Consider the following 10,000-nt stretch of genomic DNA (forward strand, 5'->3'; position numbering starts at 1 on the left):
TCTATATATGTATACATGCAAATGTGTATATATAAATATGTGCATGTGTAGACAATATATATGTATAATATATGTATGTTTACGCATTATATATATATGTATACATATATACATATGTTTATACATGTATATATATACATATATACATGTATTTTATATATATTATATATGTATGTGTATATACGTGTATATGTGCGTATGTGTGTGTCAAAAGGTAAATCGTTTGGGAGCACAATTTCATAAAAAAAGCGAAATGCCTTGAGAATTTTATTTTCGTATTTTATTTTCATGTCATGACATTTGAATTTGTTTTAGATAGTTTACATGTGAGTTTAATGCAAAAGATCTACGGGATATATATGATACAGAAATGACAAGTGAAAATATAATACATTCCATTTTTGACATGTCATTCCTCCATTCCTCCTGCGATAATCATAAGCGCACAGGGATATGGGCGGAGTGTCAGTGACCGCTAGCGGGAGAGACCGCGTGAGAAAGTTGTACCTGACTTCCTACAGAGATTCTAGAACGGCCTGATGGTCTAGGGGTATGATTCTCGCTTAGGGTGCGAGAGGTCCCGGGTTCAAATCCCGGTCAGGCCCAAGTATTTTTTGAATGATAGGATAGAGAATCGATATGACCATAGATATTAAGTTTAATATAGTAACAGTCAATAACCAGTGCAGGTGTGTATAAACCCTCCATGTGTGTGTGTATATACTCACAATTATATATGCACTCGTATGTAACTGCTTGCTTACGTGTATATTTCATACACACATGTAAATATGTATGTATGTGTATATATATATATATATATATATATATATATATATATATATATATATATATATATTTAATTATATATATATATATACATATACATATATACACACTCATTTGTGTTGGTATGTAAGTATAAATGTGCATATACACATACACACGCACAAACCTATCGATATATACGTTTATATATTACAATTGTTTGTGTATGTATTCATATGTACGTTTACGCGCACACACACACACACACACACACACACACACACACACATATGCATATATATTATATAAATTAATAAATATATACATACGCATATATATACATACACATATACATATACATGTACATGAGTATATGTAGAGGTAAATGTAAGTAAATATTTCAGTTTATAGTTATTTTATAAAATAAATAATCATTATTTTCATTTATAACATAATCGCTGTCATGTTCTTTAGTCTGCATTTATTTGATATACTTAGTAATAGTTTTCAATTTTATTTTCGAGAAAGAGACGCGATGTTTTGATAACCAGCTACTTTTGTATTTTCGCGTCTTCCACATGTTTTCATCATATATATTTTACGTTTTTTAAAAAATATTATAATGAATGTTTTCATGAAACCTAACGTGCAAATAAGATGTCAATGTTTGTTTTTTGATATGTAAGTTTTAATTAGTATATGGTATACTTTAAATCATTATATTCATAAAAAGTTCTTCATCGGATATAGATGGTTATAGTTATGCTTCACAAGAAGATAGAAATGGAGAGTGACTATTGGCTTACAAAAAAAAAAAGAAAACTAACGGATTTGTTTCTTCACCAGATATAGATTCCTTTAATTACTTTTTAAAACGGAAATACAAGTAAGATAAACAGAAAGCTATTATTTATGAAAACAGAAAAATTAATTCTCAAGAAAGTGTCGGAGAGTGACTGTTGGCTCACTCAGAACGTTTTTGAATCCCCGAATTAATATTAAAAATGTGGGTATTCTTGCAAGGAAGAGGGGGGGGGGGGTGCGAAGTAGAAGCTTCATAATTTAGTTATATCTTTTTTATTTCAAGTTCCTTCTTGGAATTAAAAATCCTAATAAATGAGAGCTGCCTCACAGTCTTGACAATCTTATTACCTTTAATAGAACATGTGAATATGCAATTACCAAAAAGAAAGAAAAAGAAAAAGAAGAAAAAAAAAACTTAAGTTATCCTTTGTGAATCACTTCTGACAATACTTCATCCTCATGTTATTCACTTCGAGGTACATTTACCACCCGTTTCCCGTCCTCATCCGTATAGCTGATCTAATTTATTACTTGCTGTAATTATATCCGATGTGAAAACGATTTCATCGCGATTGAACTATTCATCGTGCATTAATGATTTTATTTTGTTCATTATTATTGTTATTATTTGTTTTCTTATAAAGTAGCACTTTGAAAGGAAAATACAGCTCTGTTGTAATAATGAAGGAGATTATAGGAGACATACTTGCTTTTATTATTGTCATTCCATTTGTTAACATAATCATTTATTATAACCATCATTGTTGGTTGGCTAGAAACCATTACACTTGAAATACGGATACGGGGTTTACGCAAAAACTAGACTTCTCTCAGACAAAAGTTCTTCCTTGTTTACATATACGAGATAGATATTCATCAACAAATGAAAAGGATATTCGGTAGTAATGGGAGGAACCACGATGAGTGTTCGGTGAACTTTCCTTTAATTTTATTTATCTATTTATCTATTTTTTCTCTTTAAACTTAACATCGTGTATGACGGCCTGATGGTCTAGGGGTATGATTCTCGCTTTGGGTGCGAGAGGTCCCGGGTTCAAATCCCGGTCAGGCCCAAAATTTTAACAGGTTATAAAACATAAAAGTAATAATCATGCATGGCCATATAAGATATACGCATATGTATGTATGCATATACATACATATATGCATATATGTATTTATATAATATATTTATATATAGATTATGTAAATACGTAAAATTTGACACATTTATAAGTATAAATATATTCATACATACAAATACATGTATGAACACAGTATATGTATATGCATATATATGGATATATGTATACACAAATATATACACAAACATATGCATACATAAGTATATACACAATATATAAACATATAAATATATATATGTACATATATATGAATATACATATACATTGTGTAGAAGTAAATGTAAGTATATTTTACTTCATTATAATCATTTCATAAAATAAATACTAATTATTTTCATTTATAACCTAATCACTGATAAACATTTTATTAACATTCATTGCTGACTTTTATGATAGGTTCCAATGTTATTTTCGGGAAACAGACGCGATGTTTTAGCATATGGTATAAACACATCTATCCGGAAATTTTAAAATATTTATAGGATACACAATATTCAGATTTTCTTTTTTTTTTGTGAAAAAGAAGGCATTTTTTCATCGGATATAGATTGCCATAGATATAGCTGTCAAAGGAAATACGATTAAAATAAACAGAAAGCTATTAATTGTGAAATTATATATATATATATATATATATATATATATATATATATATAAAATTTATGTGTATATATAATATATATATAATATATATATATATAGTAAAAATATATTATAATATTATAATATATATATATATATGATATATATAATATTATTAATATATATATATATAATATATAATATATATATAATATATATATATATAATTATATTTATATATATAATATATATATAATATAATATATATATATTAAATATAAATATATATTAATATATATAATATATATATATAATAATATAATATATATATATATATATATAATATATATATAATATATTATATATAATATATTATAATATACATTACATATATATATATATATATATATTATATATATATATATATATATATATATATATATATATAAATCATTCTTAAGCAAGTGTTAGAGTGACCTCGATCACTTTAGACCCAGAACTTTTTCTATTAGTATTAACTATATGGGAATTCTTCCGAGGAAGAGGAGGAATATACCTCGTGCAAGACTCACTTCACTATTCAGCGATATATTTTTTTATTTCAAGTCGTTACTTCTTGGAAATAGAAATCCCAATAAATGAGAGCTGCCTCGCAGCATCTTGAAATATATTACTTTGAAAAGAACATGCAAACAGGCACTGGCTAAATAGAGAGAGAGTGAGAGAGAAAAAAATATATACAAGTTGTCCTTTATAAATATTTTGCCATTTCATTCTGATGTTATCCACTTCGAGGTACAATTACAATCCGTTTCTTGCCATGATTATATTCGATGTAAAAACGATCTCATCGCGAGTGAATAATTCATGGTGCATTAATTCTTTTGTTTTAGATTATTTCTAATACTTTCATCATCAGTATTTTTTTTTAAAACTCCTTCCAAGTTATTGTTTGAGAGAAAATATATCTCTGTGACAATAATAAAAATAATATAAGAAATTACAAGATATATACAACTATTGTTAATATAATTTCATTTGTTATAATAATCATTGTCGCTATTATAATAATTTTTGTTGGTAGGCTAGAAACCATTGTACTTTAAATACAAATGCGCCTTCACTCGGAAGAAAGTGCCACCATGCTTGCAATCACGAGATAAATACCAAATAAGTACCAAATGAAAAGGAAATTCGGTGGCGGAAGGTGGAGCCACGATTACTGCCAGCAAGTGTTTGGTGAACTTTACTTTCTCTAACTTTACTTACTGCATGGCGGCCTGATGGTCTAGGGGTATGATTCTCGCTTTGGGTGCGAGAGGTCCCGGGTTCAAATCCCGGTCAGGCCCAAGAATTTAACGGGTTAGAAAATATAAAAGTGCAATAGAGTAATAATCATACATGGCAGTATAACATTTTAACAAATATATATTTTTTTGTTCATGAATGACATGTATGTGTGAGTTCATACATCTACATATTCTATTCATAATGTATGTAAATGTGTTATATAATTGTGCGCTCGTACATGCACACATTTATGCGTACATGCACTATATACATATACACATATTGTGTATATATACATATATGTATGTATGTAGATACATACATCGAGACATATATGCATATGCATACATGCCTATATGTATATATATGTATACAAATACATACATACATATATGCATGTATATACATGCATATATGAATATAAATATATACAAAAAAAAAATTACTCATTTATAAGTATATATATAGATATTCATACATACAAATCTGTGTGCAGATAGCATATATTTGTATATATATGCAATATATATATATGTATTCATATATATGTATACAAACATACACAAACATATGCATACATATTTAGATACACAGTATATATGCATACAAATTTATGTGTATATATGAATATACATATACATGTGTGTAGAGGTAAATGTATCAATTCGATACCATTTCATAGAATACATACTCATTATTTTCATTTGTAATCTAATCAATGTTAAACATTTTCATTTCTATTAATTTGATTTATTTTGCTTTAAGTTTCAAGTAATTTTCGAGAAACGGATGCTATGTTATAATAGCCAGTTTGTTTTGTATTATCGCATAGTCCACTTTTCAATATCTTTTACGTTTTTTTTTATATCATAATTCATAAGGGTTAACGGAACATTCATCTGTGTGTATACAAGTTGTTAGTGTTTATTTTTTGAGACATGTTAACGTAAACTTAGAATCATTTATAGGTCACACGATGTTCAGATTTTTGTAAAAAAAAAAAAAAAAAAAAAAAAAAAAAAAAAAAAAAAAAAAATACACAGAAAAATATTTATGGAAATAGAAAACAGTTCTTACGCAAGTGTCGGAGAGTGACTTGGCTCACTCTAGACCCAGAACTTTATTTCAATTATTATTAAAATACGAGGATTCTTGTTAGAAAGAGGGGGAGGGGGGTGGCTAACCTACCTTGTGCAAGACCCCGCTTCATTATTCAGCTATATCTTCTTTATTGCAAGTCGTTACTTCTTGGGAACAAATAAGAGCTGCCTCATAGTATCGACACACGTGAATATGGAATAACCAAAAAGAAAGAAAGAAAGAAAAAAAAATACGACGTTATTTATAACTCACTTCTGCCATTACTTCGTACTCGTGTCACTTCGAAGTACAGTTGTCATCCGTTTCCCGTCCTCATCCATACTGCGAATCTAATTCATTTATTGCTTTATTGCTACAATCAATATCGATGTGAAAACCATCTCATCGCGATTGAGCAATTCATGGTATTTTAATTTTTAGTTGGTTATTATTTTCACCATTGATATTATATTATTACATTCTTCTTATACAGTAGCACTTTGCAAGTTGTTGTTTGAAAGAAAATGCATCTCTATGGTAATAATAAAAGTATTAATAATAGAGGTAACGAGACATACTGCTGGTGTTATTACATTTGTTATAGTAACCGTTGCTGTTATTAAACCATTTCTGTTGGTTGGAGTGAAAACATTACACTTTAAGTACAGGTACAAGATTTATGTAAGGGCTAGAAAGAAAGCTCCACGAGATAAATATCAATCACGAAATGAAAAGGAAATTCAGTGGCGGAAAAAGTGCTCGGTGAACTTTACTTAAAAAAAAATTACTTTTAAAACTTTTCTTGCTGCATGACAGTCTGATAGTCTAGGGCAGTAGTTTTTAACCTTTTAACTACCACCCCTCCCCTTTTGGAATTTGTCCTTCCCTCCACGGCTCCCTTACATCTGTAAATAAAAATCCCTTCCAGGATTTTAAAGAAAATTATAAATATTCTATTTAGTCTTTAATAAGTATGCATTAGTCGCATAATAATTAAACTTTCCAGTATGTAATGTTGCTCTCGTTAAGAGAATAACAAAGATGATTAGAAAAATTACTGTTTTTTTCCAAGAACTCGTACCGCCTTCGGAAAATAATGAAATCTCCCTAGGGGGGCGCACCCCCAGGTTAAGAACCACTGGTCTAGGGGTATGCCTCTCACTTCGGGAGCGAGAGGTCTCAGGTTAAAATCCTGGTCACGCCCAAAATTTTAACTGGTTAGAGAATATAAAAGTGGAACAAAGTAATAATCATGCATGGAAGTATAACTTTTTATGTGTGAGTATACATATCCACACATGTGTATAAATATGTAAATATGCGTGCTATATACATACACATGTGCGTTATTGTATATGCATATGTATGTGTAAATTCATATGTACATATATATACAAAATATAACTGTATACAAATATAGCATTTTACATATATATTTATAAGTATACATATATATTCATGCTATATATGTTTGCATACAGTATATATGTATATGTATATATATGAAGATATACATATGTATACATACCTACAAGTGTATATATATATATATATATATATATATATATATATAAATATATATATATATATATATATATATATATATATTAACAGCCATTCATTCCACTGCAGGACATAGGCCTCTCTCAATTATCTGTTGAGAGTTATAAGGCAGTGCCACCCTTGCCTGATTAGATGTCCTTTCTAATCAGCCGCGGTTAGGTGTGCTAACACATGTGCTACCCTCGGACACCTGCATTTGACTTCTCAAGATGATATGTCATTTTCTCGAGCTCGAGCCAGAGTCAGAGCGCAGGCATTTTTACGACTGCCGCGGTCGGGACCACGATGGTCGGAGTCAAGTGCTCTAATGACTGGACCATCGCGGCAGTCATATATGTGTATATATATATATATATATATATATATATATATATATATATATATATATATATATATGAATATATGTACACATACATATGTTATATATGTATATATACAAACACATGCCGATATATATATATATATATATATATATATATATATATATATATATATATATTATATATATGTATACGTATGTATATGTATAAATGAATGTACATATATATTTATACGTTATATGAGTTAAGAAAACCGAAATGCCTTGAAAACCTCATTTTCATAGACTAAATGTTTGTTAGTTTTGATAATTTACATGAGAGTTAAATTAAAAAGATCTATGGGATAGATATGATAAAGATAGACATTACAGGTGAAAATATAACACATTCTATTTTTAGCGTGTCAATCTTCCAAGGTGTGCACTGAATGCGATACTCCTAACAACATAGCGAATGTGGACGAATTATAAGTGACCGCTAGCGGGAGAGACCGCGTAAGAAAGTTGTACCTGACTTCCTACAGAAGATCTAGAACGGCCTGATGGTCTAGGGGTATGATTCTCGCTTAGGGTGCGAGAGGTCCCGGGTTCAAATCCCGGTCAGGCCCATGTGTTTTTTTGAAGGATAAGATATCAAAACGATATGACCACTGATGTTAAGTTTAATATATTGACTAACAATAACAGTACAGGTATGTGTGTGTAAGCTTTATCCCATGACATTTGTTTATATATATGTATAATATATATACAGATACGTGTTACGTGTACACGTCTATGTTATATTATCTATAAGTATTATGTATGCGCACTTACCAACACACACGTATGTGTATGTATATATATATATATATATATATATATATATATATATATATATATATATATATATATATATATATATATATGTAAGACATACACACATATACATAAATATAATATTGTAAAAGGTTAGTGATGGTTTCACTATGTAAATGTTAGTGAGTTATTGTGTGTGAGGATTTGGGTGGTCGAGCCATTTGCTTATCCTCGTCGACGGTTCACGAACCCGAAACAAAAGTGATGTCGGCGACCACGACAGCACGACCTGCCACTTGGCTCCGATCTCTACACCTGTTCATTTCATTCTCCATGAATATTTGTACGCAATAAGTCTTACACAGACACGAACAGCACTTATCAGGTCACTCATGCCTCATGTGGGTGTAAGCCCATGCAAAACACGCAAGTCTACAGTGTGCATCTGTTCGTGGGCGCAGGCCCATACTGAGTACCTGATCTTCAGTCTACAGTATATTCTCAGGAAGCTATGGATCAGAAATTCTGTGTATTTTGTTTGTGTATATTTAAGGAATAAGACTGCTCATTCTCCAGAAAATCCTATATCCGTTTTCTGTATTTGTACATGTATATTTTATTTCTTTGAATAATACAGTGAACAAACTGTGGAATATATATATTTTTTTATACCTCGATTGACCCATACTTATAGGATCGTAAAAGAAAATCCTAAGATTTACACTAAACCCCGGACCTATATACACATTTGCATGCAGAGGTAAAAGTTAATATTTGACATTTCAGTATTATAGTTATCTTATAAAATAAATACTCATAATTGTCATTTATAAAATAATCACTGTCATACGCTTTCATTTGCATTCATTTGATGTATTTTGTATAGGTTCCAATGTTACTTTCGAGAAACGGTCGCGATATTTTTATAACCAGCTACTTTTGTATTGTCGAATGGTCCACATTTTTTCATATCTCTACGGTCTATCTTGTAATATTCATAAATGTTCAACGAAAAATTATTGTACATGTATGCAAGATATCTGTTATTTTTTGAGACGTAAAAGTTTATTAGCAAGTGGTATAGGCAAATCTTTCCATATACTTTGAATAATTTATTGTTTACACGATATTAATATTTTTGTAAAAATAAAAGTCCGTTACTTACTAATATACTATTTTAAGTCGTTACTTGGAAATAAAAATTCTATTAAGTAAGAGCTGCCTCACAGTATAGACAGATGTATTACCTTTAAAAGAGCATGCGGAATATGGAATAACCAAAGGAAAATAAAAACAATACTTATATGTACTGTCCTTCATAAATCGCTTTTGCTATTACTTCATTACTTCTTGTCACTTCGAAGTACAGTTATCATCCGTTTTCCTTCCTCATCCGTACAGCTGATCTAATTTACTTCTTGGTATATTTATATCTCATGTGAAAACGATCTCATCGTGATTGAACAATCCATGGTGCATTAACTCTTTTATTTTATTTATTATTATTATTATTTATAATTATTACTACTGTCATTATTGTTACTATTTTCTTATACTGTAGCACTTTTCAAGTTGTTTGAAAGAAAATACATCTCTATGGTAATAATAAAAGTAATAAGAAATAACAAGGGACATACTATTGTTACTATCA

At 29.4% G+C, this 10,000-nt stretch overlaps 4 non-coding genes across 4 annotated transcripts; all 4 read left to right on the plus strand.

The window, feature by feature from the left end:
• Positions 1–533: 533 nt before the first annotated feature.
• On the plus strand, positions 534–605 carry Trnap-agg. Its single transcript has one exon. It is a non-coding gene; the product is annotated as a tRNA-Pro (tRNA).
• A 1,968-nt stretch (positions 606–2,573) lies between these two features.
• On the plus strand, positions 2,574–2,645 carry Trnap-ugg. The gene has a single exon. It is a non-coding gene; the product is annotated as a tRNA-Pro (tRNA).
• A 1,931-nt stretch (positions 2,646–4,576) lies between these two features.
• On the plus strand, positions 4,577–4,648 carry Trnap-ugg. The gene has a single exon. It is a non-coding gene; the product is annotated as a tRNA-Pro (tRNA).
• Positions 4,649–8,087: 3,439 nt separating this feature from the next.
• On the plus strand, positions 8,088–8,159 carry Trnap-agg. The gene has a single exon. It is a non-coding gene; the product is annotated as a tRNA-Pro (tRNA).
• Positions 8,160–10,000: the final 1,841 nt, after the last annotated feature.

The sequence above is a fragment of the Penaeus monodon genome, chromosome 4 (genome assembly GCF_015228065.2).
Source record: "Penaeus monodon isolate SGIC_2016 chromosome 4, NSTDA_Pmon_1, whole genome shotgun sequence".
NCBI classification, from domain to species: Eukaryota; Metazoa; Arthropoda; class Malacostraca; order Decapoda; family Penaeidae; genus Penaeus; species Penaeus monodon.